At 48.1% G+C, this 23,398-nt stretch overlaps 1 long non-coding RNA gene across 1 annotated transcript; it reads left to right on the top strand.

Annotated features, from left to right (window-relative positions):
- The first annotated feature begins 17,856 nt into the window (after window positions 1–17,856).
- Window positions 17,857–19,950, top strand: LOC116966259. The gene is made up of 2 exons (XR_004409947.1): window positions 17,857–17,943; window positions 19,830–19,950. It is a non-coding gene; the product is annotated as an uncharacterized LOC116966259 (long non-coding RNA).
- Window positions 19,951–23,398: the final 3,448 nt, after the last annotated feature.

Genomic DNA, 23,398 nt, shown 5'->3' with positions numbered 1-23,398 from the left:
CTGCATCTAGTTTGTCCAGTCCTTTTATAATTGTATATGTTTCTATAAGGTCTCCCCCTCATCCTTCTAAACTCCAGTGAATACAAGCCCAGTCTTTTCAATCTTTCCTCATATGACAGTCCCGCCATCCCAGGGATCAATCTGGTGAACCTACGCTGGGCTCCTTCAATCACAAGGATGTCCTTCCTCAAATTAGGAGACCAAAACTGTACGCAATACTCCAGGTGTGGTCTCACCAGAGCCCTGTACAACTGCAGAAGAACCTCTTTACTTCTATACTGAAATCCTCTTGTTAGGGTGATGGGAACCCCCTCTTTCCCAGCACCCACCCTGGTGATGGGAACCCCCTCTTTCCCAGCACCCACCCTGGTGATGGGAACCCCCTCTTTCCCTGCACCCCCCACCCTGGTGTTGGGAACCCCCTCTTTCCCTGCACCCCCCACCCTGGTGTGAACACTTCCCTCTACACTTTGGTCACTCTGCTCCTTCCCTCTGTATGCTCACCTCCCAAACCAGTCTCATATTTCACTCTATCCCCTTCCACCCGTATCCCTCCCTCCCTCCAGCTTTACATTTCACTCTTCTCATCTGTTGCATCTTTTGTCTCCTTGTCACCTCTAGCCAATGTCACAACCCATCACCCTCTCTCCCCTGTATCCATGAATCATATAACAGGCTTTGTCCAGCTCCCACCTCTTTCCCACTTTCTCTGCCCGACTCCATCAGTCTGAAAGGGTCCCAACAGGAAGCGACAGCATCTGTCCATTCCCTTTGTGGTCGGGTAGATGGTGCCTGATCTGCCAAGTACCTCCAGAACTTTGTTTTGGACCAGGTTACATTCCCTGGTTAAAGTAATCCTAGTTGGCTGCTGTTGCAGGGAAAGTAGTTTAATGTTGATGACATTTGACGTCTCATTACAAATTATCAATCCTGTCATTCACCCGACTGTAGTTTTGGAATTGGTCCAAATCTACATTTGGTTTGAGTGTTTGTTGCCAGAATCCATTTCCTCTCCTCTCTGCTCTTTTGTGAAGGTGACCAATTAGTGTTAGTTTCACTTCCACTTTCTCTGCCCTACTCCATCAGTCTGAAGAAGGATCCCAACCTGAAACATTATCTGTCCATTCCCTTTACAGGCATGCAGATGGTGCCTGACCCACAGAGTAACTCCAGTACTTTGTTTTAGACCAGGTTACATCCCCTGGTTAAAGTAATCCTAGTTGCCTCCTGTTGCAGGGAAAGTAGTTTAATGTTGATGACACTTGTGTTTAAATCATTACAATTAAGTAATCTTGCCCCTTCCATTCACCCAACTGTAGCTTTGTTTGGAATTGGTCTAAATCTATATTTGGTTTAGTATGTTTGTCTGTGTTGCCAGAATCCTTCCTCTCCTCTCTGCTCCTTTCTAAAGGGGTGACCAATTAGTGTTAGTTTCCACCCAGGATCTCCAAAGACTGGGTCCTCTGATGCTGGAAGAGTCTGCCAGGGCTAGACTGTCTTCCCCATTCTGCCAAATGTTGCATAAACTGGGCCAAACTTCACTGCTGTTCATTTACTTGTACGTCTCATTTAATTCAAAGTATTTCTTTGTCGGTTAAAGTAGTATCTGGTTTGTCATGGTGTGTTTCTCCAGTATTTGAACTGCCTGTATGCTCCTATCTGTTTCTGTTTGTGCTCAGGGTTTCAATGTCCATGGTAAAGGGAATGGTATCTGGGTCAGTGTGGGGGAGAACACTTCATGTGATATGGTAAGTTTCACATCTGTGTGCTCAGGGTTTCAACGTCCATGGTAAAGGGCACAGTATTAGGGGCAGTGTCGGGGAGAACACTTCATGTGACGTGTAAGTTTCACATTATGGACACAGTGTGGAAACAGCCCCTTTGACCCACCGAGTTCGCTCCGACCAGCGATCCCCGCACAATAACACATCTGGTAAAGAGCACAGTATCAGGGGCAGTGTTGGGGAGAACACTTCATGTGATATGGTAAGTTTCACATTTAGAGACAGTGTGGAAACAGCCCCTTTGCCCCACCGAGTTCGCACTACCCAGCGATCCCCGCACAATAACGCATCTGTTAAAGGGCACGGTATCAGGGGCAGTGTCGGGGTGAACACTTCATGTGACGTAAGTTTCACATTATGGACACAGTGTGGATACAGCCCCTTTGGCCCACCGAGTCCGCACCGACCAGCGATCCCCGCACAATAACACTATCCTACACACACTAGGGACAATGTTACATTTATACCAAGTCAATTAACCTATAAACCTGCACATCTTTGGATAGTGGGAGGAAAGTGAAGATCTCTGAGAAAACCCACTTGGTCACTGGGAGAACGTGCAAACTCCGTACAGAGCACCCGTGTCTCTGGCGCTGTAAGGCAACACCTCTACCACTGTGCCACTGTGCTGCCCTTCAACAAAGCTGGCACGTTGCTGTGCCAGTGAATTACAGTAGTCAATGTATTCTGCTACCCTGTAGGGTTCACTACAATCCTTTCAATGGCTGATCCTGTTTCTCATGACATTTAATTTCAATTGGAATCTCTTCCTCTCTGGGTGTCCAGTGTGAAGGAGGATGTCAGCAGACTTCAAATCACTAACGTGACATTGGTTTGTTTTGTATATAACTTGGTCTATGTGACTATGGTTATGGAGTTGGTGCAAAGGTAAGGCCCCTGTTTAGAACCTTCTCTTGGGCTTCAGTGTGGATGAAGGTTTGGGAAAGATTAACAATTGTTTTCCCTAATTGGGCTCAGCCTGTCTCAGCTTGGGACCCACTTTAGTTTAAAGATTACATTGCCCCTTCCCCTCATTAGGGTTTATTCACTAAAGTTGTGGTCTGGGCCTACTTGAAGGAGTTTAACTGGGACCACTGGTATGTACTTGTGTCTCTAGTAGTGAGTTTCTGCCTGTACCTGGGGCTGTTGGTCAGGGTGGGGACAGTGAGTGGGGTGTGTGGGGGGGTGGGGACAGTGAGGGGGATGTATGGGGGGTGGGGGATGTAAACGGGTCCTTTTCACAATGGCAGGCAGTGACTAGTGGGGTACCGCAAGGCTCAGTGCTGGGACCCCAACTATTTACAATATATATTAATGATCTGGATGAGGGAATTGAAGGCAACATCTCCAAGTTTGCAGATGACACTAAGCTGGGGGGCAGTGTTAGCTGTGAGGAGGATGCTAGGAGGCTGCAAGGTGACTTGGATAGGCTGGGTGAGTGGGCAAATGTTTGGCAGATGCAGTATAATGTGGATAAATGTGAGGTTATCCATTGATTGGGTGCAATGGGCCGAGTATCCGGGTGCAATGGGACCAGAAGGGATAAAAGGGAATGTGATTTGGAGATGGGGATGAGTGTACTGATGAAGGGACGCCCCCTCTATCCCTACACTCCCCACCTTGTTGCACCTCACTCAACACTCTGGTCACCCTACTCCTTTCCTCTCTAATGTACGCTCATCCCTGTCCCACATTCCCCTCTTTCCCAGACCCCTCTCTCTGGCTTTGCATGTCACACCTCTTCTTGTCTGACACTTGTCTCCTCTTCACCTCTAGCCTTTGACACTACTCTCCTATCTGCTAATCAGCCCCCAACTGTATCCAGCATCATTCACCAGGCTTTGTCCTGCTCCCATCTCTTTCCAGCTTTCTCCCAACTCCATCAGTTTGAAGAAAGGTCCTGATCAGAAACATCTGTCCATTCCTTTGCAGTCGGGCAGATGGTGCCTGACCCACTGAGTACCTCCAGCACTGTTTCTGACCTAGTTATTCCTTGGTTAAAGTTATCTGAGGGAAAGTGAGTTTAATAGTCATGGCTCTTGAGTCTTATTACAATTTACTAATCCTGCCCCTTCCATTCACCCTACTGTAGTTCTTTAGAGTTGGTCTAAATCTATATTTGGTTTGGTGAGTGTCTGTGTTGCTGCAATCTGTTTGCTCTGAATAATTAGTGTTTGTTTCCACCCAGGATCTCCAAGGACTGGACCTGTGCTGCTGGAAGTGTCTGCTGGGGTTAGACTGTCTCTTCCCATTCTGCCAAATGTTGGCGTAAGATGGAATAAACTTCTTCCCCATTGCTGTTCTCCTGATACACGTCTCATTTAATGTTTTTGTCGGTTAAAGTAGAGTCTGGTCTGTTGCGGTCGGGTTTCCTCTGATATTGTGAACTGCTGCACGCCCTGTAATGTTCCTGCAACCTTATCCAGTCTATCTGGATTTGATCTTCATGGACATGGTGTGAAGGTAAGGCCCCTATTTCAACCCCTCTTTTGGTTTCAGTGGGGATAAGATTTTGAAAGATTAACAATGGGGTTTCCTGTTTATTTTTGGTCAAGGGTTTTATAATTCAGGATGCTGGATCTTTAGCAATAGAAGCAGAGTTGGAGGAACTCGATGGGTCAGGCAGCATCTGTAGGTTAATTGGTTTTAGTAAACTGTTTCTAGTGTGTTAGATAGTGCTAGTGTATGGGGTGATCACTGGATCGTGCAGACTCGCTGGGCCAGAGGCTCAGTTAATTGGTTTTAGTAAACTGTCTCTAGTGTAGGATAATGCCAGTGTATGGGGTGATCACTGGATTGTACAGACTCACTGGGCCAGGCAGCATCAGAGATTTGTAGGTTAATTGGTTTTAGTAAACTGCCTTTAGTGTGTAGGATAGTGCTAGTATACGGGGTAATTGCTGGGCCAGAGGCTCAGTTAATTGGGTTTAGTAAACTGTCTCTAGTGTGTAGGATAGTGCTAGTGTATACAGGTGAGTGGGTGATGGGCAGATGGGTGGATACAGGTGAGTGGGTGATGGGTGGATACAGGTGAGTGGGTGATGGGCAGATGGGTGGAGTAAGTGACAAAGGCTGAAGGTGAAAGTGATAAAACATGTTGGATAAGGACAAGAGCTGTGACATGTAACACCAGGAAGGTAAAAGGGAAATCTGGGACAAGGAGATGAGAGAAGAGTGTACTTCCCTTCACCTCCCCCAACACTGTACTAGTTGACTGACTAACTAATTGACTGACTAACTAGTTAAATGACTAACTAATTAACTCATTAACTAACCAACTAACACTGGTCCTTTCCCTTCCTCTGTACGCTCATCTCTCAAACAGTCCCATATTTCCCACTCTCTCTTCAACCCATATCTCTCCTAGTTATTTGACATTTTGTCCCTTTCAACTTGAGCCTTTGGCACTCACTCCATCCATATGCTAATCAGCCTCACATTGAGTCTAGAAGTTGGGATGTAATGTTAAAATTGTACAAGGCATTGGTGAGACCAATTCTGGAGTATGGTGTACAATTTTGGACGCCTAATTATAGGAAGGATGTCAACAAAATAGAGAGTGAAGATGAGATTTACTAGAATGTTGCCTGGGTTTCAGCAACTAAGTTACAGAGGAAGGTTGAACAAGTTAGGTATTTTCTTTGGAGTGCAGAAGGTTAAGGGGGGACTTGATAGAGGTCTTTAAAATGATGAGAGGGCTAGACAGAGTTGATGTGGATAAGCTGTTCCCACTGAGAGTAGGGAAGATTCAAACAAGAGGACATGACTTCAGAATTAAGGGACAGACGTTTAGGGGTAACATGAGGGGGAACTTCTTTACTCAGAGTGGTAGGTGTGTGGAATGAGCTTCCAGTGGAAGTGGTGGAGGCAGGTTCGATTTTATCATTTAAAAATAAATTGGATAGGTATATGGACGGGAAAGGAATGGAGGGTTATGGTCTGAGTGCAGGTAGATGGGAATAGGTGAAAATAAGTGTTCGGCATGGACTCGAAGGGCCGAGATGGCCTGTTTCCGTGCTGTGATTGTTATATGGTTATATGGTATCACCTATTTACATGCTAGCTTTGTCCTGCGTGCCTCTGCCTCTTTTCACTCTTTCATCAGACTGAGGAAGGTTGCTGATCTGAGGTGGCATCTGTCCATTTCACTTGCAGTCAGGCAGATTGTGCCTGAACTGCTGAATGCCTCCAGCACTTTGTCTTTGGACAGAGCCATGTTCCCTGGTTGTAGTTGGCTCCTGTTACAGGGAATGTAGAGGTTAATATTTGTGGTGTATTAAATTGACTGTTTTGTACATCTTTGTCAGTTCTCGGGATCTGGTCTTTCTGGAGATTACTTTAAGGTAAGGCCCCTGTTTCAAAACCTCTCTTGGGTTTGTGTTTGGGGAAAGATTGGGCAGCACAGTGGTAGAGTTGCTGCCTCATAGCACCAGAGACCAGGGTTCAATCCTGACAACATGTGTTGTCTGTATAGTTTGTATGTTCTACCTGTGACCATGTGGGTTTTCTCCAGTTCTGGCTTCCAACACCAAAGACACCGACAACATGTGTTGTCTGTATAGTTTGTATGTTCTGCCTGTTCTAGCCCCTAGAGCTCTATCTAACTCTCTCTTAAATCAATCCAGTGATTTGGCCTCCACTGCCCTCTGTGGCAGGGAATTCTACAAATTCACAACTCTCTGGGTGAAAAAGTTTTTTCTCACCTCCGTCTTTCCCTTTATTCTAAGACTGTGCGTGGCCCCTGGTTCTGGACTCGCCCAACATTGGGAACATTTTTCCTGCATCTAGCTTGTCCAGTCCTTTTATAATTTTATATGTTTCTATAAGGTCTCCCCCTCATCCTTCTAAACTCCAGTGAATACAAGCCCAGTCTTTTCAATCTTTCCTCATATGACAGTCCCACCATCCCAGGGATCAATCTGGTGAACCTACGCTGGGCTCCTTCAATCACAAGGATGTCCTTCCTCAAATTAGGAGACCAAAACTGTACACAATACTCCAGGTGTGGTCTCACCAGAGCCCTGTACAACTGCAGAAGAACCTCTTTACTTCTATACTGAAATCCTCTTGTTAGGGTGATGGGAACCCCCTCTTTCCCAGCACCCACCCTGGTGATGGGAACCCCCTCTTTCCCTGCACCCCCCACCCTGGTGTTGGGAACCCCCTCTTTCCCTGCCCCCCCCCACCCTAGTGATGGGAATCCCCTCTCCCCCCCTCCACCCTGGTGATGTGAACCCCCTCTTTCCCTGCACCCCCCACCCTGGTGTGAACACTTCCCTCAACACCTTGGTCACTCTGCTCCTTCCCTCTGTATGCTCACCTCCCAAACCAGTCTCATATTTCACTCTATCCCCTTCCACCCGTATCCCTCCCTCCCTCCAGCTTTACGTTTCACTCTTCTCATCTGTTGCATCTTTTGTCTCCTTGTCACCTCGAGCCAATGTCACAACCCATCACCCCCTCTCCCCTGTATCCATGAATCATATAACAGGCTTTGTCCAGCTCCCACCTCTTTCCCACTTTCTCTGCCCAACTCCATCAGTCTGAAAGGGTCCCAACAGGAAGCGACAGCATCTGTCCATTCCCTTTGTGGTCGGGTAGATGGTGCCTGATCTGCCAAGTACCTCCAGCACTTTGTTTTGGACCAGGTTACATTCCCTGGTTAAAGTAATCCTAGTTGGCTGCTGTTGCAGGGAAAGTAGTTTAATGTTGATGACATTTGACGTCTCATTACAAATTATCAATCCTGTCATTCACCCGACTGTAGTTTTGGAATTGGTCCAAATCTACATTTGGTTTGAGTGTGTTTGTTGCCAGAATCCATTTCCTCTCCTCTCTGCTCTTTTGTGAAGGTGACCAATTAGTGTTAGTTTCACTTCCACTTTCTCTGCCCTACTCCATCAGTCTGAAGAAGGATCTCGACCTGAAACATTATCTGTCCATTCCCTTTACAGGCAGGCAGATGGTGCCTGACCCACAGAGTAGCTCCAGCACTTTGTTTTAGACCAGGTTACATCCCCTGGTTAAAGTAATCCTAGTTGCCTCCTGTTGCAGGGAAAGTAGTTTAATGTTGATGGCACTTGTGTTTAAATCATTACAATTAAGTAATCTTGCCCCTTCCATTCACCCAACTGTAGCTTTGTTTGGAATTGGTCTAAATCTATATTTGGTTTAGTATGTTTGTCTGTGTTGCCAGAATCCATTTCCTCTCCTCTCTGCTCCTTTCTAAAGGGGTGACCAATTAGTGTTAGTTTCCACCCAGGATCTCCAAAGACTGGGTCCTCTGATGCTGGAAGAGTCTGCCAGGGTTAGACTATCTTCCCCATTCTGCCAAACGTTGCATAAACTGGGCCAAACGTCACTGCTGTTCCTTTACTTGTACGTCTCATTTAATTCAAAGTATTTCTTTGTCGGTTAAAGTGGTATCTGGTTTGTCATGGTGTGTTTCTCCAGATATTTGAACTGCCTGTATGCTCCTATCTGTTTCTGTTTGTGCACAGGGTTTCAATGTCCATGGTAAAGGGAATGGTGTCGGGGGCAGTGTCGGGGTGAACACTTCATGTGACATGGTAAGTTTCACATCTGTGTGCTCAGGGTTTCAATGTCCATGTTAAAGGGCACGGTATCAGGGGCAGTGTGGGGGAGAACACTTCATGTAACATGGTAAGTTTCACATTATGGACACAGTGTGGAAACAGCCCCTTTGACCCACCGAGTCCGCACCGACCAGCGATCCCTGCACAATAACACATCTGTTAAAGGGCACGGTATCAGGGGCAGTGTCGTGGAGAACACTTCATGTGACATGTTAAGTTTCACATTTAGAGACACAGCACGGATACAGCCCCTTTGACCCACCGAGTCCACACCGACCAGCGATCCCCGCGATTAACACATCTATTAAAGGGAACGGTATCGGGGGCAGTGTCGGGGTGAACACTTCATGTAACATGGTAAGTTTCACATTATGGACACAGTGTGGAAACAGCCCCTTTGACCCACCGAGTCCGCACCGACCAGCGATCCCTGCACAATAACACATCTGTTAAAGGCACGGTATCAGGGGCAGTGTCGGGGAGAAAACTTCATGTGACATGGTAAGTTTCACATCTGTGTGCTCAGGGTTTCAATGTCCATGTTAAAGGGCACGGTATCAGGGGCAGTGTGGGGGAGAACACTTCATGTAACATGGTAAGTTTCACATTTAGAGACACAGTGTGGAAACAGCCCCTTTGACCCACCGAGTTCGCTCCGACCAGCGATCCCCGCACAATAACACATCTGTTAAAGGGCACAGTATCAGGGGCAGTGTGGGGGAGAACACTTCATGTAACATGGTAAGTTTCACATTATGGACACAGTGTGGATACAGCCCCTTTGACCCACCGAGTCCGCACCGACCAGCGATCCCCTGCACAATAACACTATCCTACACACACTAGGGACAATGTTACATTTATACCAAGTCAATTAACCTGTAAACCTGCACATCTTTGGATAGTGGGAGGAAAGTGAAGATCTCTGAGAAAACCCACTTGGTCACTGGGAGAACGTGCAAACTCCGTACAGACAGCACCCGTGTCTCTGGCGCTGTAAGGCAACAACTCTACCACTGTGCCACTGTGCTGCCCTTCAACAAAACTGGCATGTTGCTGTGCCAGTGAATTACAGTAGTCAATGTATTCTGCTACCCTGTAGGATTCACTACAATCCTTTCAATGGCTGATCCTGTTTCTCATGACATTGAATTTCAATTGGAATCTCTTCCTCTCTGGGTGTCCAGTGTGAAGGAGGATGTCGGCAAGACTTCAAATCACTAACGTGACATTGGTTTGTTTTGTATATAACTTGGTCTATGTGAATATGGTTATGGAGTTGGTACAAAGGTAAGGCCCCTGTTTAGAACCTTCTCTTGGGCTTCAGTGTGGATGAAGGTTTGGGAAAGATTAACAATTGTTTTCTCTAATTGGGCTCAGCCTGTCTCAGCTTGGGACCACTTTAGTTTAAAGATTACATTGCCCCTTCCCCTCATTAGGGTTTATTCACTAAAGTTGTGGTCTGGGCCTACTTGAAGGAGTTTAACAGGGACCACTGGTATGTACTTGTGTCTCTAGTAGTGAGTTTCTGCCTGTACCTGGGGCTGTTGGTCAGGGTGGGGACAGTGAGTGGGGTGTGTGGGGGGGTGGGGACAGTGAGGGGGATGTATGGGGGGCGGGGGATGTAAACGGGTCCTTTTCACAATGGCAGGCAGTGACTAGTGGGGTACCGCAAGGCTCAGTGCTGGGACCCTAGCTATTTACAATATATATTAATGATCTGGATGAGGGAATTGAAGGCAACATCTCCAAGTTTGCAGATGACACTAAGCTGGGGGGCAGTGTTAGCTGTGAGGAGGATGCTAGGAGGCTGCAAGGTGACTTGGATAGGCTGGGTGAGTGGGCAAATGTTTGGCAAATGCAGTATAATGTGGATAAATGTGAGGTTATCCATTGATCGGGTGCAATGGGCCGGGTATCTGGGTGCAATGGGCCGGGTATCTGGGTGCAATTGGCCGGGTATCTGGGTGCAATGGGCCGGGTATCTGGGTGCATTGGGCCGGGTATCCGGGTGTAATGGGCCGGGTGCAGTGGGCCGGGTGCAGTGGGCCGGGTGCAGTGGGCCGGGTGCAGTGGGCCGGGTGCAGTGGGCCGGGTATCTGGGTGCAGTGGGCCGGGTGCAGTGGGCCGGGTGCAGTGGGCCGGGTGCAGTGGGCCGGGTATCTGGGTGCAGTGGGCCGGGTGCAGTGGGCCGGGTATCTGGGTGCAATGGGCCGGGTGCAGTGGGCCGGGTATCTGGGTGTAATGGGCCGGGTGCAGTGGGCCGGGTATCTGGGTGTAATGGGCCGGGTGCAGTGGGCCGGGTATCTGGGTGCAGAGAGCCGGGTGCAATGGGCCGGGTGCAGTGGGCCGGGTGCAATGGGCCGGGTATCTGGGTGCAATGGGCCGCGTGCAATGGGCCGGGTATCTGGGTGCAGTGGGCCGGGTGCAATGGGCCGGGTGCAGTGGGCCGGGTGCAATGGGCCGGGTATCTGGGTGCAATGGGCCGCGTGCAATGGGCCGGGTATCCGGGTGCAGTGGGACCAGAAGGGATAAAAGGGAATGTGATTTGGAGATGGGGATGAGTGTACTGATGAAGGGACACGCCCTCTTTCCCTACACTCCCCACCCTGGTGCACCTCACTCAACACTCCGGTCACCCTACTGCTTTCCCCTCTAATGTACGCTCATCCCTGTCCCACATTCCCCTCTTTCCCAGACCCCTCTCTCTGGCTTTGCATGTCACACCTCTTCTTGTCTGACACTTGTCTCCTCTTCACCTCTAGCCTTTATCACTACTCCCCTATCTGCTAATCAGCCCCCAACTGTATCCAGCATCACTCACCAGGCTTTGTCCTGCTCCCATCTCTTTCCAGCTTTCTCCCAACTCCATCAGTTTGAAGAAAGGTCCTGATCAGAAACATCTGTCCATTCCTCTGCAGTCGGGAAGATGGTGCGTGACTCACTGAGTACCTCCAGCACTGTTTCTGACCTAGTTGTTCCTTGGTTAAAGTTATCTGAGGGAAAGTGAGTTTAATAGTCATGGCTCTTGAGTCTTATTACAATTTACGAATCCTGCCCCTTCCATTCACCCTACTGTAGTTCTTTAGAGTTGGTCTAAATCTATATTTGGTTTGGTGAGTGTCTGTGTTGCTGCAATCTGTTTGCTCTGAATAATTTGTATTTGTTTCCACCCAGGGTTCCAAGGACTGGTCCTGTGTTGCTGGAAGTGTCTACTGGGGTTAGACTGTCTCTTCCCGTTCTGCCAAATGTTGGCGTAAGATGGAATAAACTTCTTCCCCATTGCTGTTCTCCTGATACACAAGTTTCATTTAATGTTTTTATCGGTTAAAGTAGAGTCTGGTCTGTTGCGGTCGGGTTTCCTCTGATATTGTGAACTGCTGCACGCCCTGTAACGTTCCTGCAATGTTATCCAGTCTATCTGGATTTGATCTTCATGGAGATGGTGTGAAGGTAAGGCCCTTATTTCAATCCCTCTTTTGGTTTCAGTGGGGATAAGATTTTGAAAGATTAACAATGGGGTTTCCTATTTATTTTTGGTCAAGGGTTTTATAATTCAGGATGCTGGATCTTTAGCAATAGAAGCAGAGTTGGAGGAACTCGATGGGTCAGGCAGCATCTGTAGGCTGGCTCAGAGATTTGTAGGTTAATTGGTTTTAGTAAACTGTCTCTAGTGTGTAGGATAGTGCTAGTGTATGGGGTGATCACTGGATCGTGCAGACTCGCTGGGCCAGAGGCTCAGTTAATTGGGTTTAGTAAACTGTCTAGTGTGTAGGATAATGCTAGTATACGGGGTAATCGCTGGATTGTGCAGACTCGCTGGGCCAGACGGCCTGTGTCCACACTATCTCTAATTATTTTTTATTCACGGTTCTTTCAATTCGAGGCGCTGGAATCTTGAGCATAAACAACAGTGCTGGAGGAACTTGGTGGGTCAGGCAGCATCTGAAGAAATGGACAGATGACTAATCAGGTCGGGAGCCTTCAGACTGAAATACGGGAGAAAGCTGGAAATGAGGTGGGGGTGGGGCACTGCCTGACAGGTGATGGGTGGATACAGGTGAGTGGGTGATGGACAGATGGGTGGATACAGGTGAGTGGGTGATGGACAGATGGGTGGATACAGGTGAGTGGGTGATGGTGGATACAGGTGAGTGGGTGATGGGCAGATGGGTGGATACAGGTGAGTGGGTGATGGGTGGATACAGGTGAGTGGGTGATGGGTGGAGTAAGTGACAAAGGCTGAAGGTGAAAGTGATAAAACGTGTTGGATAAGGACAAGAGCTGTGAAATGTAAAGCCAGGGTGAGGTGGGTTGGGAAGGTAAAAGGGAAATATGGGACAAGGAGATGAGAGATGAGTGTACTTCCCTTCACCTCCCCCAACACTGTACTAGTTGACTGACTAACTAATTGACTGACTAACTAGTTAATTGACTAACTAATTAACTCACTAACTAACCAACTAACACTGGTCCTTTCCCTTCCTCTGTACGCTCATCTCTCAAACAGTCCCATATTTCCCACTCTCTCTTCAACCCATATCTCTCCTAGTTATTTGACATTTTGTCCCTTTCACCTTGAGCCTTTGGCACTCACTCCATCCATATGCTAATCACCCTCACATTGAGTCTAGAAGTTGGGATGTAATGTTAAAATTGTACAAGGCATTGGTGAGACCAATTCTGGAGTATGGTGTACAATTTTGGACGTCTAATTATAGGAAGGATGTCAACAAAATAGAGAGAGTGCAGAGGAGATTTATTAGAATGTTGCCTGGGTTTCAGCAACTAAGTTACAGAGGAAGGTTGAACAAGTTAGGTATTTTCTTTGGAGTGCAGAAGGTTAAGGGGGGACTTGATAGAGGTCTTTAAAATGATGAGAGGGCTAGACAGAGTTGACGTGGATAAGCTTTTCCCACTGAGAGTAGGGAAGATTCAAACAAGAGGACATGACTTGAGAATTAAGGGACAGAAGTTTAGGGGTAACATGAGGGGGAACTTCTTTACTCAGAGTGGTAGGTGTGTGGAATGAGCTTCCAGTGGAAGTGGTGGAGGCAGGTTCGATTTTATCATTTAAAAATAAATTGGATAGGTATATGGACGGGAAAGGAATGGAGGGTTATGGTCTGAGTGCAGGTAGATGGGAATAGGTGAAAATAAGTGTTCGGCATGGACTAAAAGGGCCGAGATGGCCTGTTTCCGTGCTGTGATTGTTATATGGTTATATGGTATCACCTATTTACATGCTAGCTTTGTCCTGCGTGCCTCTGCCTCTTTTCACTCTTTCATCGGTCTGAGGAAGGTTGCTGATCTGAGGTGTCATCTGTCCATTTACTTGCAGTCAGGCAGATTGTGCCTCCAGCACTTTGTCTTTGGACAGAGCCATGTTCCCTGGTTGTAGTTGGCTCCTGTTACAGGGAATGTAGAGTTTAATATTTGTGGTGTATTAATTTGACTGTTTTGTACATTTTTGTCAGTTCTCGGGATCTGGTCTTTCTGGAGATTACTTTAAGGTAAGGCCCCTGTTTCAAAACCTCTCTTGGGTTTGTGTTTGGGGAAAGATTGGGCAGCACAGAGTTAGAGTTGCTGCCTCACAGCGACAGAGACCTGGGTTCAATCCTGACAACATGTGTGGTCTGTATAGTTTGTATGTTCTGCCTGTGATCATGTGGGTTTTCTCCAGTTCTGGCTTCCAACACCAAAGACACCGACAACATGTGTTGTCTGTATAGTTTGTATGTTCTGCCTGTTCTAGCCCCTAGAGCTCTATCTAACTCTCTCTTAAATCAATCCAGTGATTTGGCCTCCACTGCCCTCTGTGGCAGGGAATTCCACAAATTCACAACTCTCTGGGTGAAAAAGTTTTTTCTCACCTCCGTCTTAAATGGCCTCCCCTTTATTCTAAGACTGTGCGTGGCCCCTGGTTCTGGACTCGCCCAACATTGGGAACATTTTTCCTGCATCTAGCTTGTCCAGTCCTTTTATAATTTTATATGTTTCTATAAGGTCTCCCCCTCATCCTTCTGAACTCCAGTGAATACAAGCCCAGTCTTTTCAATCTTTCCTCATATGACAGTCCCGCCATCCCAGGGATCAATCTGGTGAACCTACGCTGGGCTCCTTCAATCACAAGGATGTCCTTCCTCAAATTAGGAGACCAAAACTGTACACAATACTCCAGGTGTGGTCTCACCAGAGCCCTATACAACTGCAGAAGAACCTCTTTACTTCTATACTGAAATCCTCTTGTTAGGGTGATGGGAACCCCCTCTTTCCCAGCACCCGACCCCCCCCACCCTGGTGATGGGAACCCCCTCTTTCCCTGCCCCCCTGGTGATGGTAACCCCCTCTTTCCCAGCACCCACCCTGGTGATGGGAACCCCCTCTTTCCCTGCATCCCCCCCCCTGGTGATGGGAATCCCTCTTTCCCTGCATCCCCCCACCCTGGTGATGGGAACCCCCTCTTTCCCTGCATCCCCACCCTGGTGATGGGAATCCCCTCTTCCCCCCCCCCCCCACCCTGGTGATGGGAACCCCCTCTTTCCCTGCCCCCCCCACCCTGGTGATGGGAATCCCCCCCCCCCCACCCTGGTGATGGGAACCCCCTCTTTCCCTGCCCCCCCCACCCTGGTGATGGGAATCCCCTCTCCCCCCCCACCCTGGTGATTGGAACCCCCTCTCCCCCCCCCCCCTGGTGATGTGAACCCCCTCTTTCCCTGCACCCCCACCCTGGTGTGAACACTTCCCTCAACACCTTGGTCACTGCTCCTTCCCTCTCTATGCTCACCTCCCAAACCAGTCTCATATTTCACTCTATCCCCTTCCACCCGTATCCCTCCCTCCCTCCAGCTTTACGTTTCACTCTTCTCATCTGTTGCATCTTTTGTCTCCTTGTCACCTCGAGCCAATGTCACAACCCATCACCCTCTCTCCCCTGTATCCATGAATCATATAACAGGCTTTGTCCAGCTCCCACCTCTTTCCCACTTTCTCTGCCCAACTCCATCAGTCTGAAAGGGTCCCAACAGGAAGCGACAGCATCTGTCCATTCCCTTTGTGGTCGGGTAGATGGTGCCTGATCTGCCAAGTACCTCCAGCACTTTGTTTTGGACCAGGTTACATTCCCTGGTTAAAGTAATCCTAGTTGGCTGCTGTTGCAGGGAAAGTAGTTTAATGTTGATGACATTTGACGTCTCATTACAAATTATCAATCCTGTCATTCACCCGACTGTAGTTTTGGAATTGGTCCAAATCTACATTTGGTTTGAGTGTGTTTGTTGCCAGAATCCATTTCCTCTCCTCTCTGCTCTTTTGTGAAGGTGACCAATTAGTGTTAGTTTCACTTCCACTTTCTCTGCCCTACTCCATCAGTCTGAAGAAGGATCCCAACCTGAAACATTATCTGTCCATTCCCTTTACAGGCAGGCAGATGGTGCCTGACCCACAGAGTAACTCCAGCACTTTGTTTTAGACCAGGTTACATCCCCTGGTTAAAGTAATCCTAGTTGCCTCCTGTTGCAGGGAAAGTAGTTTAATGTTGATGACACTTGTGTTTAAATCATTACAATTAAGTAATCTTGCCCCTTCCATTCACCCAACTGTAGCTTTGTTTGGAATTGGTCTAAATCTATATTTGGTTTAGTATGTTTGTCTGTGTTGCCAGAATCCATTTCCTCTCCTCTCTGCTCCTTTCTAAAGGGGTGACCAATTAGTGTTAGTTTCCACCCAGGATCTCCAAAGACTGGGTCTTCTGATGCTGGAAGAGTCTGCCAGGGTTAGACTATCTTCCCCATCCTGCCAAACGTTGCATAAACTGGGCCAAACGTCACTGCTGTTCCGTTACTTGTACGTCTCATTTAATTCAAAGTATTTCTTTGTCGGTTAAAGTAGTATCTGGTTTGTCATGGTGTGTTTATCCAGATATTTGAACTGCCTGTATGCTCCTATCTGTTTCTGTTTGTGCTCAAGGTTTCAATGTCCATGTTAAAGGGCATGGTATCGGGGGCAGTGTCGGGGTGAACACTTCATGTGACATGGTAAGTTTCACATTATGGACACAGTGTGGAAACAGCCCCTTTGACCCACCGAGTCCGCACCGACCAGCGATCCCTGCACAATAACACATCTGTTAAAGGCACGGTATCGGGGGCAGTGTCGGGGTGAACACATAGAAACATAGAAATTAGGTGCAGGAGTAGGCCATTCGGCCCTTCGAGCCTGCACCGCCATTCAATATGATCATGGCTGATCATCCAACTCAGTATCCCGTACCTGCCTTCTCTCCATACCCTCTGATCCCTTTAGCCACAAGGGCCACATCTAACTCCCTCTTAAATATAGCCAATGAACTGGCCTCGACTACCCTCTGTGGCAGAGAGTTCCAGAGATTCACCACTCTCTGTGTGAAAAAAGTTCTTCTCATCTCGGTTTTAAAGGATTTCCCCCTTATCCTTAAGCTGTGACCCCTTGTCCTGGACTTCCCCAACATCGGGAGCAATCTTCCTGCATCTAGCCTGTCCAACCCCTTAAGAATTTTGTAAGTTTCTATAAGATCCCCTCTCAATCTCCTAAATTCTAGAGAGTATAAACCAAGTCTATCCAGTCTTTCTTCATAAGACAGTCCTGACATCCCAAGAATCAGTCTGGTGAACCTTCTCTGCACTCCCTCTATGGCAAGAATGTCTTTCCTCAGATTTGAAGACCAAAACTGTACGCAATACTCCAGGCGTGGTCTCACCAAGACCCTGTACAACTGCAGTAGAACCTCCCTGCTCCTGTACTCAAATCCTTTTGCTATGAAAGCTAACATACCATTGGCTTTCTTCACTGCCTGCTGCATCTGCATGCCTACTTTCAATGACTGGTGTACCATGACACCCAGGTCTCGCTGCATCTCCCCTTTTCCTAGTCGCCCACCTTCATGTAACATTGTAAGTTTCACATTATGGACACAGCACGGATACAGCCCCTTTGCCCCACCGAGTCCACACTACCCAGCGATCCCCGCACAATAACACATCTGTTAAAGGCACGGTATCAGGGGCAGTGTCGGGGAGAACACTTCATGTAACGCAAGTTTCACATTATGGACACAGTGTGGATACAGGCCCTTTGGCCCACCGAGTCCGCACCGACCAGCGATCCCCTGCACAATAACACTATCCTACACACACTAGGGACAATGTTACATTTATACCAAGTCAATTAACCTATAAACCTGCACATCTTTGGATAGTGGGAGGAAAGTGAAGATCTCTGAGAAAACCCACTTGGTCACTGGGAGAACGTGCAAACTCCGTACAGACAGCACCCGTGTCTCTGGCGCTGTAAGGTAACAACTCTACCACTGTGCCACTGTGCTGTCCTTCAACAAAGCTGGCATGTTGCTGTGCCAGTGAATTACAGTAGTCAATGTATTCTGCTACCCTGTAGGATTCACTACAGTCCTTTCAATGGCTGATCCTGTTTCTCATGACATTTAATTTCAATTGGCATCTCTTCCTCTCTGGGTGTCCAGTGTGAAGGAGGATGTCAGCAGACTTCAAATCACTAACGTGACATTGGTTTGTTTTGTATATAACTTGGTCTATGTGAATATGGTTATGGAGTTGGTACAAAGGTAAGGCCCCTGTTTAGAACCTTCTCTTGGGCTTCAGTGTGGATGAAGGTTTGGGAAAGATTAACAATAGTTTTCTCTAATTGGGCTCGGCCTGTCTCAGCTTGGGGCCACTTTAGTTTAAAGATTACATTGCCCCTTCCCCTCATTAGGGTTTATTCACTAAAGTTGTGGTCTGGGCCTACTTGAAGGAGTTTAACAGGGACCATTGGTATGTACTTGTGTCTCTAGTAGTGAGTTTCTGCCTGTACCTGGGGCTGTTGGTCAGGGTGGGGACAGTGAGTGGGGTGTGTGGGGGGGGGGGGGGGGGGGGGGGTGGGGACAGTGAGGGTGGTGTATGGGGGGGTGGGGACAATGAGGGGGGGTGGGGACAGTGTGGGGGGTGGGGACAGTGAGGGGGATGTATGGGGGGTGGGGGATGTAAACGGGTCCTTTTCACAATGGCAGGCAGTGACTAGTGGGGCAGCGCAAGGCTCAGTGCTGGGACCCTAGCTATTTACAATATATATTAATGATCTGGATGAGGGAATTGAAGGCAACATCTCCAAGTTTGCAGATGACACTAAGCTGGGGGGCAGTGTTAGCTGTGAGGAAGATGCTAGGAGGCTGCAAGGTGACTTGGATAGGCTGGGTGAGTGGGCAAATGTTTGGCAGATGCAGTATAATGTGGATAAATGTGAGGTTATCCATTGATCGGGTGCAATGGGCCGGGTAGCCGGGTGTAATGGGCCGGGTGCAATGGGCCGGGTATCTGGGTGCAATGGGTCGGGTATCTGGGTGGAATGGGCCGGGTATCTGTGTGCAATGGGCCGGGTGCAGTGGGCCGGGTGCAGTGGGCCGGGTGCAGTGGGCCGGGTATCTGGGTGCAATGGGCCGGGTATCTGGGTGGAATGGGCCGGGTATCTGGGTGGATTGGGCCGGGTATCTGGGTGCAATGGGCCGGGTATCTGGGTGCAATGGGCCGGGTATCTGGGTGTAATGGGCCGGGTGCAGTGGGCCGGGTGCAGTGGGCCGGGTGCAGTGGGCCGGGTATCTGGGTGTAATGGGCCGGGTGTAGTGGGCCGGGTGCAGTGGGCCGGGTGCAGTGGGCCGGGTGCAGTGGGCCGGGTGCAGTGGGCCGGGTATCCAGGTGCAGAGGGCCGGGTGCAATGGGCCGGGTATCCGGGTGCAGTGGGACCAGAAGGGATAAAAGGGAATGTGATTTGGAGATGGGGATGAGTGTACTGATGAAGGGACACCCCCTCTTTCCCTACCCTCCCCACCCTGGTGTGCACCTCACTCAACACTCCGGTCACCCTACTGCTTTCCCCTCTAATGTACGCTCATCCCTGTCCCACATTCCCCTCTTTCCCAGACCCCTCTCTCTCACTTTGCATGTCACACCTCTTCTTGTCTGACACTTGTCTCCTCTTCACCTCTAGCCTTTATCACTACTCCCCTATCTGCTAATCAGCCCCCAACTGTATCCAGCATCACTCACCAGGCTTTGTCCTCATCCCATCTCTTTCCAGCTTTCTCCCAACTCCATCAGTTTGAAGAAAGGTCCTGATCTGAAACATCTGTCCATTCCTCTGCAGTCGGGAAGATGGTGCCTGACCCACTGAGTACCTCCAGCACTGTTTCTGACCTAGTTGTTCCTTGGTTAAAGTTATCTGAGGGAAAGTGAGTTTAATAGTCATGGCTCTTGGGTCTCATTACAATTTACTAATCCTGCCCCTTCCATTCACCCTACTGTAGTTCTTTAGAGTTGGTCTAAATCTATGTTTGGTTTGGCGAGTGTCTGTGTTGCTGCAATCTGTTTGCTCTGAATAATTTGTGTTTGTTTCCACCCAGGATCTCCAAGGACTGGACCTGTGCTGCTGGAAGTGTCTGCTGGGGTTAGACTGTCTCTTCCCGTTCTGCCAAATGTTGGCGTAAGATGGAATAAACTACTTCCCCATTGCTGTTCTCCTGATACACAAGTCCCATTTAATGTTTTTGTCGGTTAAAGTAGAGTCTGGTCTGTTGCGGTCGGGTTTCCTCTGATATTGTGAACTGCTGCACGCCCTGTAACATTCCTGCAACCTTATCCAGTCTATCTGGGTTTGATCTCCATGGAGATGATGTGAAGGTAAGGCCCCTATTTCAACCCCTCTTTTGGTTTCAGTGGGGATAAGATTTTGAAAGATTAACAATGGGGTTTCCTATTTATTTTTGGTCAAGGGTTTTATAATTCAGGATGCTGGATCTTTAGCAATTAAAGCAGAGTTGGAGGAACTCGATGGGTCAGACAGCATCTGTAGGCTGGCTCAGAGATTTGTAGGTTAATTGGTTTTAGTAAACTGTCCCTAGTGTGTAGGATAATGCTAGTATATGGGGTGATCACTGGATCGTGCAGACTCAGTGGGCCAGGCAGCATCAGAGATTTGTAGGTTAATTGGTTTTAGTAAACTGTGTCTAGTGTGTAGGATAGTGCTAGTATACGGGGTAATCGCTGGGCCAGAGGCTCAGTTAATTGGGTTTAGTAAACTGTGTCTAGCGTGTAGGATAGTGCTAGTGTATACAGGTGAGTGGGTGATGGGCAGATGGGTGGAGTAAGTGACAAAGGCTGAAGGTGAAAGTGATAAAACATGTTGGATAAGGACAAGAGCTGTGACATGTAACACCAGGAAGGTAAAAGGGAAATCTGGGACAAGGAGATGAGAGAAGAGTGTACTTCCCTTCACCTCCCCCAACACTGTACTAATTGACTGACTAACTAATTGACTGACTAACTAGTTAAATGACTAACAAATTAACTCACTAACTAACCAACTAACACTGGTCCTTTCCCTTCCTCTGTACGCTCATCTCTCAAACAGTCCCATATTTCCCACTCTCTCTTCAACCCATATCTCTCCTAGTTATTTGACATTTTGTCCCTTTCACCTTGAGCCTTTGGCACTCACTCCATCCATATGCTAATCAGCTTCACATTGAGTCTAGAAGTTGGGATGTAATGTTAAAATTGTACAAGGCATTGGTGAGACCAATTCTGGAGTATGGTGTACAATTTTGGACGCCTAATTATAGGAAGGATGTCAACAAAATAGAGAAAGTGCAGAGGAGATTTACTAGAATGTTGCCTGGGTTTCAGCAACTAAGTTACAGAGAAAGGTTGAACAAGTTAGGTATTTTCTTTGGAGTGCAGAAGGTTAAGGGGGGACTTGATAGAGGTCTTTAAAATGATGAGAGGGATAGGCAGAGTTGATGTGGATAAGCTTTTCCCACTGAGAGTAGGGAAGATTCAAACAAGAGGACATGACTTCAGAATTAAGGGACAGAAGTTTAGGGGTAACATGAGGGGGAACTTCTTTACTCAGAGTGGTAGGTGTGTGGAATGAGCTTCCAGTGGAAGTGGTGGAGGCAGGTTCGATTTTATAATTTAAAAATAAATTGGATAGGTATATGGACGGGAAAGGAATGGAGGGTTATGGTCTGAGTGCAGGTAGATGGGAATAGGTGAAAATAAGTGTTCGGCATGGACTAGAAGGGCCGAGATGGCCTGTTTCCGTGCTGTGATTGTTATATGGTTACATGGTACCACCTATTTACATGCTAGCTTTGTCCTGCGTGCCTCTGTCTCTTTTCACTCTTTCATCAGTCTGAGGAAGGTTGCTGACCTGAGGTGTCATCTGTCCATTTCACTTGCAGTCAGGCAGATTGTGCCTGAACTGCTGAATGCCTCCAGCACTTTGTCTTTGGACAGAGCCATGTTCCCTGGTTGTAGTTGGCTCCTGTTACAGGGAATGTAGAGTTTAATATTTGTGGTGTATTAATTTGACTGTTTTGTACATCTTTGTCAGTTCTCGGGATCTGGTCTTTCTGGAGATTACTTTAAGGTAAGGCCCCTGTTTCAAAACCTCTCTTGGGTTTGTGTTTGGGGAAAGATTGGGCAGCACAGAGTTAGAGTTGCTGCCTCACAGCGACAGAGACCTGGGTTCAATCCTGACAACATGTGTGGTCTGTATAGTTTGTATGTTCTGCCTGTGACCATGTGGGTTTTCTCCAGTTCTGGCTTCCAACACCAAAGACACCGACAACATGTGTTGTCTGTATAGTTTGTATGTTCTGCTTGTTCTAGCCCCTAGAGCTCTATCTAACTCTCTCTTAAATCAATCCAGTGATTTGGCCTCCACTGCCCTCTGTGGCAGGGAATTCCACAAATTCACAACTCTCTGGGTGAAAAAGTTTTTTCTCACCTCCGTCTTAAATGGCCTCCCCTTTATTCTAAGACTGTGCGTGGCCCCTGGTTCTGGACTCGCCCAACATTGGGAACATTTTTCCTGCATCTAGCTTGTCCAGTCCTTTTATAATTTTATATGTTTCTATAAGGTCTCCCCCTCATCCTTCTAAACTCCAGTGAATACAAGCCCAGTCTTTTCAATCTTTCCTCATATGACAGTCCCGCCATCCCAGGGATCAATCTGGTGAACCTACGCTGGGCTCCTTCAATCACAAGGATGTCCTTCCTCAAATTAGGAGACCAAAACTGTACGCAATACTCCAGGTGTGGTCTCACCAGAGCCCTGTACAACTGCAGAAGAACCTCTTTACTTCTATACTGAAATCCTCTTGTTAGGGTGATGGGAACCCCCTCTTTCCCAGCACCCGATCCCCCCCCCACCCTGGTGATGGGAACCCCCTCTTTCCCTGCCCCCCCCACCCTGGTGATGGGAACCCCCTCTTTCCCTGCCCCCCCCACCCTGGTGATGGGAACTCCCTCTTTCCCTGCACCCCCTCCCCCTGGTGATGGGAACCCCCTCTTTCCCTGCCCCCCCCCCTGGTGATGGGAATCCCCTCTCCCCCCCCCCACCCTGGTGTGAACACTTCCCTCAACACCTTGGTCACTCTGCTCCTTCCCTCTCTATGCTCACCTCCCAAACCAGTCTCATATTTCACTCTATCCCCTTCCACCCGTATCCCTCCCTCCAGCTTTACGTTTCACTCTTCTCATCTGTTGCATCTTTTGTCTCCTTGTCACCTCTAGCCAATGTCACAACCCATCACCCTCTCTCCCCTGTATCCATGAATCACATAACAGGCTTTGTCCTGCTCCCACCTCTTTCCCACTTTCTCTGCCCAACTCCATCAGTCTGAAAGGGTCCCAACAGGAAGCGACAGCATCTGTCCATTCCCTTTGTGGTCGGGTAGATGGTGCCTGATCTGCCAAGTACCTCCAGCACTTTGTTTTGGACCAGGTTACATTCCCTGGTTAAAGTAATCCTAGTTGGCTGCTGTTGCAGGGAAAGTAGTTTAATGTTGATGACATTTGACGTCTCATTACAAATTATCAATCCTGTCATTCACCCGACTGTAGTTTTGGAATTGGTCCAAATCTACATTTGGTTTGAGTGTGTTTGTTGCCAGAATCCATTTCCTCT

The sequence above is a fragment of the Amblyraja radiata genome, chromosome 36 (assembly GCF_010909765.2).
Source record: "Amblyraja radiata isolate CabotCenter1 chromosome 36, sAmbRad1.1.pri, whole genome shotgun sequence".
Classification (NCBI taxonomy): Eukaryota; Metazoa; Chordata; class Chondrichthyes; order Rajiformes; family Rajidae; genus Amblyraja; species Amblyraja radiata.
The sequence above is the reverse complement of the archived record's forward strand: the minus strand, read 5'-3'. Positions and strand labels throughout refer to the sequence as shown.